The sequence below is a fragment of the Setaria viridis genome, chromosome 7, assembly GCF_005286985.2.
Source record: "Setaria viridis chromosome 7, Setaria_viridis_v4.0, whole genome shotgun sequence".
NCBI lineage: Eukaryota > Viridiplantae > Streptophyta > Magnoliopsida > Poales > Poaceae > Setaria > Setaria viridis.
This window is the reverse complement of record NC_048269.2, coordinates 2,112,824-2,130,191: the sequence shown is the minus strand read 5'-3', so window position 1 is coordinate 2,130,191 and position 17,368 is coordinate 2,112,824. Positions and strand designations below refer to the sequence as shown.

At 43.2% G+C, this 17,368-nt stretch overlaps 1 long non-coding RNA gene across 1 annotated transcript; it reads right to left on the bottom strand.

The window, feature by feature from the left end:
* Positions 1-4,268: 4,268 nt before the first annotated feature.
* On the bottom strand, positions 4,269-7,427 carry LOC117862720 (uncharacterized). The gene is made up of 3 exons (XR_004642053.2): positions 6,917-7,427; positions 6,723-6,830; positions 4,269-5,194 (listed from the first exon to the last, which is right to left on the bottom strand). It is a non-coding gene; the product is annotated as an uncharacterized lncRNA (long non-coding RNA).
* Positions 7,428-17,368: the final 9,941 nt, after the last annotated feature.

The window sequence follows — 17,368 nt, the reverse complement described above, 5'->3', positions numbered from 1 at the left end:
GATGAGACTAGCCTCGAGCGAATGGGCATGGGGTTAGAGGGCAGAGAGTGATGAGATATGCAACACATAAGAAATTTCACGATTGGTGCTGACAACGCATGCCAATGTGTCGAGCCATGTCGGAAGGAGGATATGAAGTTGAGTAGGAACGGACGCTTTTTTTAGTCTCCGATCCGGACTAAGTTGAGCCTCGAGTGACAGTTTAAGGATGAAATCAGCTATTCCACCTTTTGCTAGGTATTGAATGGTCAGCTATGTTTAGGGGCTTGATCGAATCTTTAATTTTTACCAAAATAGTGCTCCTTGGTTTGAAATGATATTTGGAATATAAAGTGATCTCTTCCAAAAAATGGTGGTGATCTCTTCCAAAAATTTAAGATTTAGAGGGTCAAACATCAGGTCAAAACCATCAAGCGATGTTGTCTAGTCTATTTTAATTGAATTTGGCCCCTTTACTGTTTTCTTCACCTGGCTTGAAGATGAGTGAAGCATGCAGGGCAGGAAACCGGCTGCTTGGTAAGTAAGCTGTTCACCTTCAGTCATTATGGAATGGATTAAGCTGCACGGAGGACAGAAACGGACACACATAGACACACTGTCTCCTTACTACACAAGTGCACTTTCTTTTATTGAATTATGGAAATATTACACAATGACACGTGTTGATACTGATATGTAAATGAGAGAATGAAAGCACAAACTGACCACCAAGAGGAATGTGCAAAAACAGACTTACAGACCCACACAAACAGACTTACTGCCACCTAAGAGAATGAGCTGCGCGCATGCGATCGATGCAGCAGCCACGGAGTATAAAGCTTAAAAGGCTGGGTTCTACTCGCAGGCGGTGCCCTTGACGCAGAAGGGCTCCTGGGTGTCGAGCAGGTTGGCATTTTTGAGCGCGTTGCGGAGGACGCAGGCGCAGCCAAACTGCTCCGTGAGCTGCTTGCAGCAATCCGGCGAGAACAGCTTCCCCTGGTTCTTCTCCTTGAAATCCTTGATCTGCTCGACACAGGCCGTCACATTGTTTGGCACCTGGCAAGTCGGCGTCACGTCTGCAGCCACAGCTGCCACGATGAGCGCCATGCAGAGGACCTGTTGGAGCTTCTTGTTCGCTGCACAAGTAGCCATTGCTTTGCTTATGGGGTGTTTGCAAATGGGTCGTCTATGGGCGCTTTTATAGGCACGCCAAAGCCCAAAGGCAAGCAGGCGCGAGAGCACCCGTTTCTTTGCATCTTGCTACACGTAATATGATCTTGGGATTTTACATCCAGTTGGACATAGGACAATAATCTAAGCATCCTTGAACAGTTTATGATCCGCAGTAGCCTGTGGCCCATAATAGAGTCATCTGCTGGGACATCGTGCTTACCAGTCACAACTAACTGTTGCATCATATTATACATCTGAGATCATATATATCTTGGTGAGATATTCTTGAGGCATTAGATTGCTAACTGGTGTACGCTACATTTCTTTGATGCCCATAGCTAGCCGTAAGATGAGGGTAGACAATAATGGATCCAAATGGTGCAGCACAACCACTCGTGGTATATGATATTCCAATTCATATATTATTATATAAATGGTCATTAGCCATAGCAGCAAGTTAGCAAGCCGCTTTACTTTATCGATAACGTGATACTGTCAGGACATTCTAAATTTTTTGGTCAATTCACTGTGATACTCTTATTTATGATGCGGGAGCGACGAAAGGGAACATATCTGGTGTAAACCATCTACCCCGTGCAACCTTGGAAACTATGAATCAAGGTCACAAGATGCTAATCCAATGGATATGGTTAGTGGTGGGATTATTTGCAGTCAAGCCCCCACCCGCTAGCCACTTTTGCATATCATGGAAAAGTTGCTGCATCTAAAGTGGCAGCAGGTGGGGGGGTTTAACTGCAAAATAATTCCACCACTAACCCTATCCATTGGTTTAGCATTTTATGGTCTTGATTCATAGTTTCCAAGGTTGCACGGGGTAGATGTTTTGCACCAGATACATCGTCATTAGTCGAGGGTCACAAACCATGACTAGTGAGGTTCCTTATTCCGGTGCGTCACTAAGATAATGACGAATCAAAATTCGTCCCACATGTCGTCATAAACTGGCTCCGACGTAGCATGCCACATCGGACCACAGTCGGATGTGGCATGACGGTTGTGACAAACTGTTTCATCATAAATTAAATTAGATCTAGTTCCTGTTGTACCGAGCCCAATAATTGCTGTCATCATAGATTGATTTAGACCCAACTTGTTGTGCCGAACCCAATAATTGCTGTCGTCATAGATTGATTTAGACCCAATTCTTCTTGGACCGAGCCCAATAATTGCTGATGTCATAACTTGGTTTAGGCTCAATTCTTCTTGGATCAAGCACAACATATGCTGACATTATAGCTTTGCCTAGACCCAATTCTTAATGGATTTAGCTAAACAATTGCCAACGTCGTAACTTTGTTTAGGCCCACTAAATAATGGGCCGAGGGGGCGAGCCTACAAAATTTTGGGTCCAGTTATTTTCTGATGTAGCTCAAGTAGCGCTTAATTAAAATATAATATAATTTAATATTACATACAAATCAATTCGGTAATTGACAGCACAATTAATCTTTACATACCACACATACAAATAGATATTTCTCATCACACTTCACACATTATTATTCATGACCAAAGAACAAGTACATGCATATTGTCCATAAGAGATCACAAACCACTACACATGATATCTCGCTGACCAAGAACAAAACTAGCCTAGAAACACATTGAGCACAAACCACAATATTGACAAACCAGCACAAACAGTTGGGAGGACATGAGCAGATGCCTAAGAAACATATTGACCTTACCTTGTGAAGTTTAGCAGTTGATGAAGGAGGTACTCAGTTTCTTTTACTGCTTTCTTCAAACTCTCAATCTACTCAGCCTGCATTTTCATTGCTGCATCTGAAGCTTGTGGCTTCATCTTCAAGTCGCTCAACATTGGCTCCTGTTCAACAACTTGTTGTCTTAGTTCTACAGCTTCTTATAGCCCTCCAAATGAAACTTCAGATCTTGAGGCTGGATAAACTTCAGCCTACAAATGAAAGGAGCAGAACTCAAACTTCAATCTTAAACAAAGCAACTGGATAAACTAAAAAATACAGTAAGAGGATAATCCCTTGTTTAGTTACATACCACGACATGTGATTGAATTTTAGCAATGTAGGAACGTGATACTAGGCCCTACACAATAAGTATTTGGTCAGTTGTCTTGATATAAAGAACAAAATGTACCATGACCATAAAATGTAGATGGCGGCCCTGCAGATAGATCTAGAGCGACCAAGGTAAGAGAAGGATCTCAAATCTAACATAATAATGCGAGAAATTTACTTTTCGCTAAAGAAATATTCCAGCAGCATGGGGGTCATGGCCAAATTGAGGTGTAACTAGGTTCCGCTCCTAATAGAAATAAACTTGAGCAGAGTGCTCTCCGGTGAAGCAGATGTACAAAAATAAGATTCTCAGTTATAGAGCTTGAAGATGTAGTGGCACATGGTTGGACGGGGCAGCCGGTGCTTGCGCAACATCCTCGCCACTACTAGAAAACTCCCCCTTAGCTACGCCAATTTTAGAATTAGACACGCTTTATTTCGTCTCTATGTCATTGTAGGCACACTTTCATAAAGCGTGTTAGAAGCGTCTTTGTATGTACCGTGTTAGATCTTGAAGAGACCAATCCTTTAAGCGTTGCTATGAAAGAAAGAGATATTTTATAAACACGTTAAATGCATATCTAAAAATATTGATACAATTACGTAGACACATGTATAAAATGTCTCTAGTGGTGTAGTTACGTAGTATAGTAATGCTTCATTTCGTGTATAAATATAGATACAATTTATAGATACGTATACAAAACATGCCTACTATATACGCTTTTTATAACGACGCCTTATTGTGCAGTAATTAGTATAGACACGATTTAGCAGAGCATAACAGGTGATGTGGCACGTGACGTGGTGGGTGACGTGGCGAATGACGTGGCGGGTGACGTGGAACGTGACGTGGCGGATGATGTGGCAGGTGACGTGGAACGTGACGTGGCGGATGATGTGGCGGGTGACACGGCGGAAGACACGTTTGATAGTAACACCAAATTGCGTGTTAACATATGCAGAAACAATATCGTAGATACATTTTTATTACGCGTGTACGGATATAGACACGTTTTATAGTAACACCACATTGTGTATTAAGAAATGTAGAGACCATTTATAGATACATCTATTTTCAGCTTGCAATACCAATTAAAATCGAGTTGCCAAAGTTACACAAATTTAGTTAGACGTTAGTTGTATTTTTTTAACAATTCCAATATATTGTTTCTTCATCCTCCACTAATTACAAATATTAGTTTCAAAATTCCAATCTCTTCTAACTAATTGTTACTTGTTGCTTCAGATCCGCAACCTGAAAAGAGCACATCGACAAATACTTATCAGGTAGCAATATATGTGATGGAAACTACTAAAATACTCTATGGCACAGTTATCACAACATTAAATACAATATGTTTGGTAAATATACTCCTCCAGCAAATATGTCTCTAATATTGAACTGGCTGAATCATACTAACACTAACTTTAAGAAAGTAATTATTGCAATTTCCAGGAGATAATTTCTAAACCAACTAATTATGTCTTGCAAAACAGAGGTCACAAGAGGAATGGGAAAATAGTCAAACTTAAAGGGAAATCGCTGTTTTTGAGAGAATATAGCAAATCATCACTATTCTAAGGCAACAGAATTAATAAATCATGTGGTAGTGATTCATCTCTATTGTGATCATAAAAGGTGATTACTAAATGAAGCTAGCATAACTTAAAGCTCACGAATGTATGGTCCAGATAGTCTAAGGGCAAATACTAATGGAACTGGTAGTGGTAGCAAGTCAGCTCAAGGTACACCTCGGACTTGTACTCCACTGCACCTCACAATTCTGTCATTCAGATTGGATGCAACAACCTCCAGCCTGCATGCAGATGAATGAATTGAGTTCTGAGCTTGACACAAGCACATCAAAATAAAATATCTGATTTAAAGGAGTAGATGCAAGAACTTGACTAAGTAACTGGAGAGGATGAACGATCTTATTATTTGTTGCGGACGCTCACTCCCTTGATCATGATGACTATTCCTGCAACCCAAATTTTCCCAAAAGTAATCAGTTAGCAACCATCCAGTTCCAACCACCACAGCAGGTATGCTCAGTTCAGAATTCCGATCACAACCCATCTAGTCATAGCAAGGCAAAGCTATAGAGTGATAATAAATTTCCTTCTCATGGTCATTGTATTATTAGTGAAAGAAGTATAAATTAGAATTTTATACAACTTGTGAAATGGTCACTGTTTTCCAGTAGGTCACGAACAATCAATCGCACATGAGTTCTGTCAGAATCTAAGCAACAAGGATATTTCACCAAATCCATATAGTTTAGCTCAGGGAAAGCTCAAGCTATGTGACAAGTAACTGGTAATCAAAGATTGAAAGAAAAAGATATCTAGCATAAGACGCGCAGACAAAATGTTTTGGCACCAAATATTCAGTCAGAATAATGTAACAAGACCTGCTATGCAAGTTACTGAAAACTACCTTGCAGGCTAGTACATATCAGAACAAACATCGAGCAGCAAGTTGACTTAATAAGCAATTCTAGAAGGGATCTAATGGATATTTAAATGCATGAAAAAAAGCAGCATGTGGCATTTTATTCTATGCAATATTGGATCCAACAAGCAATGCCACATACATATTAAACAGACACAAGCAGGTACAAGTAAAGAGTTGTCGAGCATCGAGGCATTTAATCAAACAGATTCTCTTTAAGTCTTTCTTGATTGTAGGAAAAATAATATGTTGGTTCGACACGAAGAAATTAATCTACCTCATCTAAAATGCACATGTTTTTGGACACTGAACTTTTGGCTCACCAATTCACTCAAAATCAAAGACATCTATGTCTGTAAGCAGTATTACTTGTGATGGCATCTGTATCAAGTCTGTCTATGCACAATAAGTTTTCTAAAAAAATCAACAACTTATAACTAAAAACCAGTAATATTCAGCACAAGAAAAAGAAGAGGTGACATTATATTATGTCATGCTAGTTACAAATATTTGTTCCCTCTATACTCACAATCTAATAGAAATAGCAATGGAGTCATAAGAAATATGCATATAATTAAATGTACGCTTGGGAAGGGGTCATTAAGCAATGTTCTTGCAAATCTGGAAGGCAAAGGAATTGAAGGGCAATCATTTAAATGATAAAAAGTACTAAATTGGAGATATCAGAATGACAAGGACATCTTAAATCAAATTGAAGATACAGTGTTATCCTGCTACACATATAGGTACCGAGTTTACTTTGCACTCTTTATGGCAGTGTCAATTCTGAACCACCTAGGGATAGTCACAGACATATTATCGTCTTCTAGGAACAGGTGCTCTGCTTTCTCACTTAAGATGGGCAAGAGTAAAGAGTAACCAGGACAAACCGATTCATCTTTCATTCTCTAGCATAATTATCAAATTATATTAGTGGATTCTTTATGTGCTTGTGCAACTGGACATATATCTACTTCACATGAAGAGCAGTCCAGTAGAATTCCTAGGCATCAAACTCTGAACATTAGGCACAGATGTTGGAGAGGAGCTCTCACCACTGCTGTTTGACTGAGCGCAAGTGATAGGGGGAGGAGAGGAGGGAGAGAGCTCAGATCCGGCCATCGCCGCTCAGATCTTGCCGTCCCCAACTGTCGGCATCTGACCTGAAATTAGTGGCGGCGTGATGGAGTTTCAACAATAGATAATATTTCAATAGCCATGAGATCGGAATGGGGTGCTCAAGCCTCACCACTTTTATAGCCTCAAACTGCCGTGACATTGGTTGAAGGGGAGTCGAAGCATAGGGAAGAAGATGCAACGACGCTTTTGGTCCACCCCCTGCGTCATGCCCAGGCCGCGCTAGCTGGCGAAGCTGCGCCCATTCCACGGCGAGGGAGTTGCGGGATGCAGGAGTAGCGCCCAGCCGTTGGAGAGGAGGGGGTTGGCGGTAGGGGACCCAGAGAGAGAGAGAGAGAGAGAGAGAGACGATGGGGTAGGACGAGGAGCTGGGGCGGCATGGTGTGCGACGGAGGGCGAGGAGCTGGGGTGGCGCGGTGCGGGATGGAGGATGAGGAGCCGGGCGCCGGCTGCCAAACCACATGACGCGAGCGGAGAGAGAAAGAGGAGTGCGGCGACGGCGGCTAGGGTTGGGGCGTGGCTAGTTGAGGGATGGGTGGCGGCCGACGGCAGGGGAGAGAGGAAGAAGAGAGAGCGGCGGCTAGGGTTAAGTTGGAATGGAAGAGAGGCGAGAGTGGCGGCCGGAGGCGGCTACATATTACATAAAGCAGGCTCTATCTGTCGGTGAGCTACTGACATGTGGGCCCCATCTTTTTTTTATTTTGATTCATATTTTCAATTTTAAACTTGTAGAAATTTTGCATATGTAATCCAAATATGTTGATTATTTTTTCTATAATCTCAAAAAAATGTGTTCTATCCCGTGGATGCATTTGCATTATGATGGTGTAGTTCAATTTTGCAATGATCTATCAACTCATTAATAGTCACTATTCAACATCCTCTTCACCTTCTTGTAAATCTCCAAAGGAATTGAATTTTTGAATAAAACTTTGTGTAGATGTACATCTTATACACCTCTACACATAGAAATTTTTATATACTTTTTTAAATTCCTATGCTTGTGTAAGTTCAAATTGGTTCATATTTCACTCAAAAGCTCTTAACTCATGCGTAATTTCGTAAAAGTTTAACACACTTTGATGAAAAAAATTTCAAAAAAATTCACTAAAAATTGGGGAGGTTGGTATTGCCTTGGAACAGCACCACACCAAAATTCACTTCAAAATTTTATGTATTTTGGAGATAAAAAAGGAAAAAAACACTTTTCATTTGTGTTTTCGGTTACACTCAAAATATGATGATTTTGTATTTTGAAACTCATATTTGGTGTACACTTGTAATATAGCTTTCATAAACTTGTGTAGTTTTTTTTTGAATTTTTAAATTTTTTTGACCCATGTGATACTCAAAAAGAATAAATATAAACAACAAAAAGGTGCTTGCTATGTACTGAAAACGTATTGTTAGAGATGTTGAAAACGTTTTTTTATAATTAACACGTAGTATTGAAAATGTACTTCATGAAAATGCGTTAACGTGTTCTTCACTTAATTCGACTGAAGCTGCAACTGGATAAGTGCTCTAGTATTAACGTACGTGGGATGCTTGGGTGAGGACTCTGGTTCGATTCTTCATCTTAGCACTATTTTTGGTAGCCTTTTCCACTCGAAAAGCTATCGTGAGCTAACATTACTACTAGTACCAAAATTTTAGGTGAGACAACAGAAAATCTAGAGAATCCAATGTTGGTATCTTCGGCGCGCGGAAGTTTTTTTTATCTCACCTCTCCACTACAATTTGTAAGTGTCAACCAAGGTTCGATTCTGGGAGGCACCCTTTTTTATTTCATATTTTTTTAAAAAAATCTGTTGTGCACATCTAATTTTACTTTACTTTTTAGCCTGCAATACCAATTAAAATCAAGTTGCCAACGTTACACAAATTTAGTTACACGTTAGTCATATTTTTTTTAACAATCCAATATATTGTTTCTTACAAATATTAGGTTCCTTGTTTTGAATAAGTGTCATTTTCGATTTCGCATCAAAATTCATCTTTACATGCCTATTAATGGTTATTTGATACGCTTTACGACTTGTCTACATGCTATTCACCGTTGAAAGCATGTCAAACTTTGTATCAATTCGATATGTTTTTCTAATCGAGTCAGAAAGCATCTTTATCTGGCTATAGATAATTGTTTGATACCCTTTACAACGTATCTAGTGGATAATGATGGTTTAAAACGTGTCTAACTCTGTGCCATTTTGAGATGACCTAATTAGCGTGTTAAAAAATGTCTTAATAATACTAATAACAGTCTAAGCATGTCTAATATCATAACACTCTGACACATTTTCAAAATTGTGTCAAAAAATATCTTTACACTAAATGGGGGGATTTCTAGTAGTGCGCTCAACTGCTTAGGTGCGCAAGCATGGGCGCAGTCGCTGCAGGACACTGAGATGTTCCTTCAAGAGTGCCGTCGACCATGCTGCACCATGATGCCTGCCATCATGGAGCTTGCCACCGCCGCTGAGCTACGGTACGACTGCCGAGGCCAGTCACCACCACTGATCTTGTTGGACTTTACAGCCAGCAGAGAGGAGAGTGTTGATTTTGGAAATACAAGGCGGGAGTTTGGACGGGCACTGCAGTAGCCATGTTTTTATTATTTGGGGGGAGGCAAGGGAATATAGAATTTGAAGATCCCACTTTCAAGTTTGTGAGCGCAAAATGAAAATTTGGTAAGCTGCACTAGCTGCGGGGTCACTGACAAGATTGTGTGCTCTTATCGGACCCATTTGTCAGCGAAACTGGGTGCATTTCATCTTGCATAGAACATAGGCGGGAGACGAATATCTGGAAGAGGCCCACCCTTCAGTGAACCTAGGTGCGTTTTCGGTCGCTGACTATAAAGGGGAACAACTGCTTTCTCCAACTATAATGCATACGTGTCTGTTTTTTTAACTCATGTGGATGTCCTAACAAAAACGCAGTCGTGTACCTGCCAAATATTTTGCATGCCTACCCATGAATAGAAGCCTGCATATTCCACCCTATACTTGCGGCAGGATCAGTGTAGGCCTGCGTATTTCGAGCATCCCACGTATTTTCATGGCTACTGTAATCCCATGAGGCATGAGCTTGGAGAAGGTGCACTGCGTTTTTAATCGTTCATGGTGCTTCAATAAATAAGATTTCCCCCAAGGCCTTTGCTCATCAGCTCATCATCTTACACACATTGTTTAGTGGTTGTGCTAGACGACCTACTTGGTTCTGCGCTCTGTGAGAGTGATCTCATAGCTTCCGCATCTTGTTTATAGGTTACCATCATTGCTTGTGGACATCGCTTATATTTTTTTTCTGTTGGTAAGTGTCTGTAGGACGATGGATGGTCAAGCGAACGGAGTAGGCAACTTCGATGCTATGCGACCTCCACAGCAGTCGTCTTTGTTGATCCATATGATCTGTACGACATAGAAGAAGCAGACGAGGATGAAATAGAGGTGCTGAATAAATCTGTATTCTCTTGGCTGCAGGACCACGGTTACACTCATGTGCTTCGCAATGGTCGCTTTGTGTGCCCTTACTGCTTTCTTGCCCACCGAATATGGCGTATTCGTAACATCGTGCAGCATGCTTCTAGCATTGGTCACTCGCCTTTTCAGTAGAGCCGAACGGTATTGAATTGCAAGGAAAATACACGCGGGCAACTAGCTGGTTGGGGCCTTGGGGGTAGAGGCTGGATGAGACTAGCCTCGAGCCAATGGGCATGGGGCCATGCGGGCCTCAAACAGATGGGGTCGGAGGGCAGGGAGTGATGAGATATTTAGCACATAAGAAATTTCACGATCGGTGCTGACAACGCACGCCAATGTGTCGAGCCATGTCAGAAGGAGCATATGAAGTTGACTTGGTTGAGGAAGTGGACAGACTGGAACGGACGCTTAAGTCTCCGATCCGGACTAAATTTAGCCTCCAGTGACAGTTTAAGGATGAAATCAGCTATTCTGCCTTTTGCTAAGTATTGAATGAGTCAGCTATGTTTAGGGGCTTGATTGAATCTTTAATTTTTACCTAAATAGTGCTCCTTGGTTTGAAATGATATTTGGAATATAAAGTGATCTCTTCCAAAAAATGGTGGTGATCTCTTCCAAAAATTTAAGATTTAGAGGGTCAAACATCAGGTCAAAACCATCAAGCGATGTTGTCTAGTCTATTTTAATTGAATTTGGCCCCTTTACTGTTTTCTTCACCTGGCTTGAAGATGAGTGAAGCATGCAGGGCAGGAAACCGGCTGCTTGGTAAGTAAGCTGTTCACCTTCAGTCATTATGGAATGGATTAAGCTGCACGGAGGACAGAAACGGACACACATAGACACACTGTCTCCTTACTACACAAGTACACTTTCTTTTATTGAATTATGGAAATATTATACAATGACACGTGTTGATACTGATACGTAAATGAGAGAATGAAAGCACAAACTGACCACCAAGAGGAATGTGCAAAAACAGACTTACAGACCCACACAAACAGACTTACTGCCACCGAAGAGAATGAGCTGCGCGCATGCGATCGATGCAGCAGCCACGGAGTATAAAGCTTAAAAGGCTGGGTTCTACTCGCAGGCGGTGCCCTTGACGCAGAAGGGCTCCTGGGTGTCGAGCAGGTTGGCATTTTTGAGCGCGTTGCGGAGGACGCAGGCGCAGCCAAACTGCTCCGTGAGCTGCTTGCAGCAATCCGGCGAGAACAGCTTCCCCTGGTTCTTCTCCTTGAAATCCTTGATCTGCTCGACACAGGCCGTCACATTGTTTGGCACCTGGCAAGTCGGCGTCACGTCTGCAGCCACAGCTGCCACGATGAGCGCCATGCAGAGGACCAGTTGGAGCTTCTTGTTCGCTGCACAAGTAGCCATTGCTTTGCTTATGGGGCGTTTGGCAAACACAACAGTAATTCACCTCCTGCTCTGGCGACGGGCTCTAGGGTTTCAGATGCTAATTACTTAGTGGTGCCCGGCGCTTATTAGCTTTTGATGGAGGAATGGAGCGATGGGTGTAGTGTAAGTGATCCCGACTACCTTGCTTTTATAGGCACGCTAAGGAAAGAAGGTGATCGGTTTGCGTCATCACTTTATGGATCAAACCCACGTATGTATAGTATCTTGTGGATCATCATCTGATATGGGATTAGAATCCAGTTGGCCAGATGACAATAATATATCTAAAAATCCGTCAATACCTTTTGATCCGCAGTATCATCCCCCAGCCCGGAATAGAATCATCTGCTGGAACATCGTGCTTACCAGTCACTACTTACTGTTTGCATCATGTGCCGTGCTTAGTAAGCACATGTCCCGTTGAATCATACGCCATATCTTGTATTTATTGATCCTGGTGTTCGACGAAATATTCGTGAGGTATCAGCTCGATAATTGGCGTACATTTCTTCGCCGTCAGACGAGGGTAGACAATGGAAATGTTGCAGCAGCACCACTCCTGGTATATGATATTCCAATTGACATACTATTATATGGTTGGTTATTATTAGCCATAGCAGCTAACTTGCTACTCTTTCTGTTTTAAAATATAGGTTGTTATAAGGAGTACTTTGATCATCGATCGTAATTCTATTGACAACACGACACTTTCAGGACATGGATCGCGTGTAATATCTTCTATGTATATAATAATCTGATTTGAAATCAATGTTCCTCCAGTTCGACCAGAGATACTATATGATATGTAATCATAACTATATACACAGCTAGCAGTCAACGCTTTGATATCAGCAGTATCCCGAAATAGCTAGTCACCAGTACATAATTGGCAGCGCAACAAAACCTATATATATAATATGTCGTTGTATATATATTAAGCGTCTACCATTCAATCATATAATCGGCAGCGCAACAAAATCTGAGCAGTTAGAAGTGCTCTCTAGTGTACTGAACCAGAGATGGACTCCTCCCCTCCCACCCCTCCCCGGCCCCTCCCAGCCTGATGCCTTCCCTCCACCCAACCTCACGCCGGTGCCCACCTCCATGACCGTGTTCCCACTGAACATGGTACCTCTGCCCCTTGATGCGTCGGTTTCCCCCCACCCCTTGACCTCCCGTGCAGTACATCTCGTGCCCCTAGGACGTTCAAGGAGCAGCGATGGTGCAATGACAGCCCTTTATCCTCCTATGAGGGTTCCGTCGAGAGGCCATCCTATTGGGACGTCTTAGTGGCTCCGGGTGTGGCCACGCCACCTCCTCCTACGAATGTGGCACCAGCGCCCGCATCACTGCCCAGGATCATCCTTAGGGCTCAACCCTGCGCTGCTCGTGCTCCTTGTAGTCCGGACGCATAGGGCTAGCAGGAGGTTGAAGGCTGCCGTTCCCGCAAAGCTCGTCTACGGGCCCTACGTTACGGACCTCCGCGGGCTGTGTTTCAATTGCTCCTCGCTGGACCATCGTGCTGTCACCTGCAACAATCGGACTTGCTGCTTCATGTGCTGGCGTCTGGGCCATCGGGCCTTCTGGTTTCCTAATCCTAGCATGGCTCCAGCAGCACGCTGCTATCTAGCATCGCACGGACGCTAGTGTCACACTTGATTTTAAAGGCAAAACCAGATGACTATCATATGTGTGCCAGGATCAAGTTTCACACATACGATGACTTCAGTAAATATCAAATACAATGTTATAACGTAAACAGAGAGAGTTATGTAGATTACATAACCAGAAATGAGATAAACATCTCTAGTATAAGCAGCGGATCTCCAACAACTCCACGGGAAGTTGACTGGGGGAAACGTACGTCTAGCAAATCTTCAAAGTCTTCAACATAGTTGTCTTACACTGAACATCGATATATCAAGTGTGGGTACACTTATGTTGGTACTCAGCAAGTGTGGAGAAATGTGTAGTGTAAGGCCAAGTCAAGGAACAGCTGGCTGGTTTACTGCATTTAAGCACTTTTAAAGTTGGTCAGGTTTTATTAGCAAGCTATTTACTATAATGTAAGTTTATACCACCCAATTAAGAATAAGAGCAAGAATATATCACGAACATAAGTTTATTATTCTTCAAGTTCAATTATCATGCGAGGGTCCAGGCTGCTCTTGACCATGAGCACGGCTGATATATCAGTTTTACACTCTGCAAAAGTTGTATACTTTCACCATAAGTCGTGTAGAAGTTCATGAGAACCTTAGACCCAACCATGTTGTGCTAAAGTAGGCACTTATCACACTATCGAGGTGTGACTGTATAAGGACGCGACGAGACCTTTACAAACATTCCCTAATAAGTGATAACCCACTAAGGTTTCCTCATAAGGGGATGAACCCTCCCCCAAGTGGTGTGAACACCCCTTTGCTGAACAAGTCATCGCACAACCTATGAGCCCCTCTTGCCCTTTCGGTAAGACTATCACAAACTAGAGTCTTTAATTAATTAGCCAAGACTAGAGCCCGTTGGTCTTATGGTTGTACTATTTTTCTAGGTGGTCACTCCATATTCCAATTAAGGCACGTGAGTGGTTACAATTAACAAAGGTGCATAACATAAAATAAATCAGGCTCATCATTGTTCATTACTTCCCACCATAAACCAGGTATAGCAACTAGCATAGCTACCCAACAATAAAGTAAAACTTAGGTAAATTCTTAATTAGGAGCCATCTAATTAAGACTCAAGCGTGCATAGCATATGTTTCATATATAAATGTTGTATAGGACAGAATGTGATCAAGGACACAATTTGCCTTTATCCACAATACCACTGTTGCTTAGAAAGTCTCCATCTCCTTACTCTTGAATGTCCTTGAAGTGTGTCTGTTCAACTCGTGACAATCATCCAAAGCACACATCCAGAGCACGCACATACAAGCAAACAAATGAATTAAATTAAAAACAGTATACCAATCATCATAATACAACACTAAAAAGCGGTACAAAACTAATCTACACATTAAGACAAACGCGTGAGCAACACTCAAAACGGAGTTAAAACGCAAAAGATATGGCTTAAAAAATCTCTAGGGACTTGCTGGCGAGGTTTTAAAATGTCCAGGGGCTTCATTGCGAGAAACCGAGGGCATAAACATAATTTCTTATACTCGAGGGTTAATGCGCAAAATCTTAAAGATGGACTGGATTGTGAGAATCTAACAAGACTCAAACTTTTCTATCAGGATTTCCTATTTCTTTGAGGGCTAAACTACAAAAAGGAGGTTGATTGCACACGTGGCACTGACTGGGATCCACATGTGCATGCTGACTGGGATTATGTATTACACGTTGCATCGTTTCATTGGCTCAAGAAGGGGTAAGTTATGATCTAATCTAGACCGTGGTTTTACATCCATAGGCTACTAACTCATCTCCTTCCCTCAGCACAGAACAACGACGACAATACACGACGGCACCATGCACGTGCTCTTGTGCATTACCGGTTTTTCACCGAAAAAGGTAGATCAACCTACAGTGCACGGAAATCGATGGGAAGCGGCAAAACGGAAAGCTAGCGAGATGGGGATCTCACCTAGGGTGACTCGGAGGGCGGCGGAGGCACGGCTCTGGTGCAGGACGAAGAGAAGCGGAGTAGCTGCCTGTGCTTCACCGTGGGCTCGGTTGTTGCTGTAGAATGGCAAGACGAGGCATGTAGGGCTTCCTTCCCGGTGATCCTACGGCGTGGATAAGATCGAGACAGAGATGAGGAAGCGCAAGGAAAAGGGAAGACAGGGAGAGCGATGGCGTCTCACCTCTCTGAGTTGAGGAAACTGGCGACGGCTCTGTTAGATGCTGATGGAATGCCGGCGGGCTGCAGATGCGAAAGGGACGAGGGGGGTAGCACTGTCTCATTTTCTAGAGTGAGAGAGAGGAGCTGTGGAGGGATCAGGATCCTCCCGAGGTGGGTGAGGTGTAGGTTGTTGCGTCGCAGCGCTTGGGATAGGGATGACAAGCGGGACCCACTAGTTAGCGAGGTAACGAGGAGGTGAGCTGGGTTGGGCCTCGGATAGGAAGGGTTTTGGCCCAAGAGATGTTTAGGATTTAAACTAACATGAAAATTCATTTAAACCACGAAAAATACTCTGAAAATTTGAAAAATTTTACGAAAATTCCCAGAGATAGATTGGGACACGAGGAATCCAAATAAATAAAACCCATGAAAAAGAATCTAGAGCCTTCTAGTAAAAAGATTTAGCTCTAGGAAAAGGAGAATAAATTCTAGAAAAATCCAGAAAAATTCTTAGAGAACCTAGCAGTCATAAGGACACATTTTTAAACTTTTTCACACTCAAGGAAATAGAAATGCAACTAGCATAAATGCAACACACATAAACCTAAATTTCATTAAGTTACTTTTAGAAAATATTTTAATGCCTAATAAATTCACAAAGAAATATTAAGGCCTTAAATGAACTCAAACAAATTCTAGAGAAATTCTAATTAATGTTTATTAAAGTGCAAATGATGAAAATTAGGGTGTTATAGCTGGCCCTTCTGCTGCTGGTGGGAGTGAAGGGATTGGCAGTGACGCTGCCTTGATCTCTCCGCCTGCTGGCATGGTCATGGCCGGGGGACCTCCGCTGGTCGCTGCCTACATAGCTGGAGAGGAAGGCGCCCAGGGGGCAGGTGGCCGGCAGCGTCGGCGCCACGTCAGGTCGAGACGCGCTTCGGGCCAAGATGTTCACGGCCCCCTACCTGCTGGCACTGATTGTGTTCCTACGTCGGTCCCTGCTGGTAGTGGTGCTATGGGGGAAGTTGGCACTGGTGCCGCCTCGTGGCCTAGGCGAATCATCAACCGTTCAAAAAGGTTTGCAAGAGTCGAGGAGGAGCTTCGTTGCGCTCTTTCGGTGCTAGTGGTCGGTGATCCCATAGTTGTCTCGGTTGAAGGTTAGGTAGCTGACCTCTCTCGCCGCTATGATCTCCTGGCCAGCTCGCTGGTGTTTCATCATCTGGGCCCCAATGATCTCCTGCTGGTGCTCCTGAACAAAGAAGATGCGGTTCGCATCTACAATGAAGGACGACCTATCCAACTACCTCTGATCACACTGCATTGTCGGCGGTGGTCCCACCTCAAGAATGCTACTGGGTGTTTCCTTGCCTCAACTCATCGACGTCGAGGTACTTGGTGTCCCGGCACATGTTTGGGAGCTAGAGACGGCGGAACATCTTCTGGACGAGTGGTGCTAGGTCTGTGCTCTACATCCTGACACGGTGGATCGCCGGGACTACTCTGCGTTCCGGCTTTATGCCTGGTGTTCGTGTTCGGAGAGGATCCTGGCAGCCATGGACCTCATCGTGGTGGAGCCACCAACTCAAGTAGAAGAATTTCCTCCTTTGAGGTGTGCATTATTTTATGAAGTAAAGATCACGGTGGTGTCAGGCGATGTGTCATCGGGTGTGGGAGCCCCATCTGCTCCACCTCCGGCTAACCATGGCGGACGTCGTCACCGGCGTCGGGACTCTCGATCACCGGCTTCCTCTCCTTGCAGCTCAGTGAATGGGTCCCCGACCCGAGGCACTGCCCCTCACACCCCGGGGTGTGAGGGCCGTGGCACAGGAGTCAATGAGGCAATTGCTGGCATCCCAAGCTCAGTTCCGAAGAAGGCGGTGGCCACAACA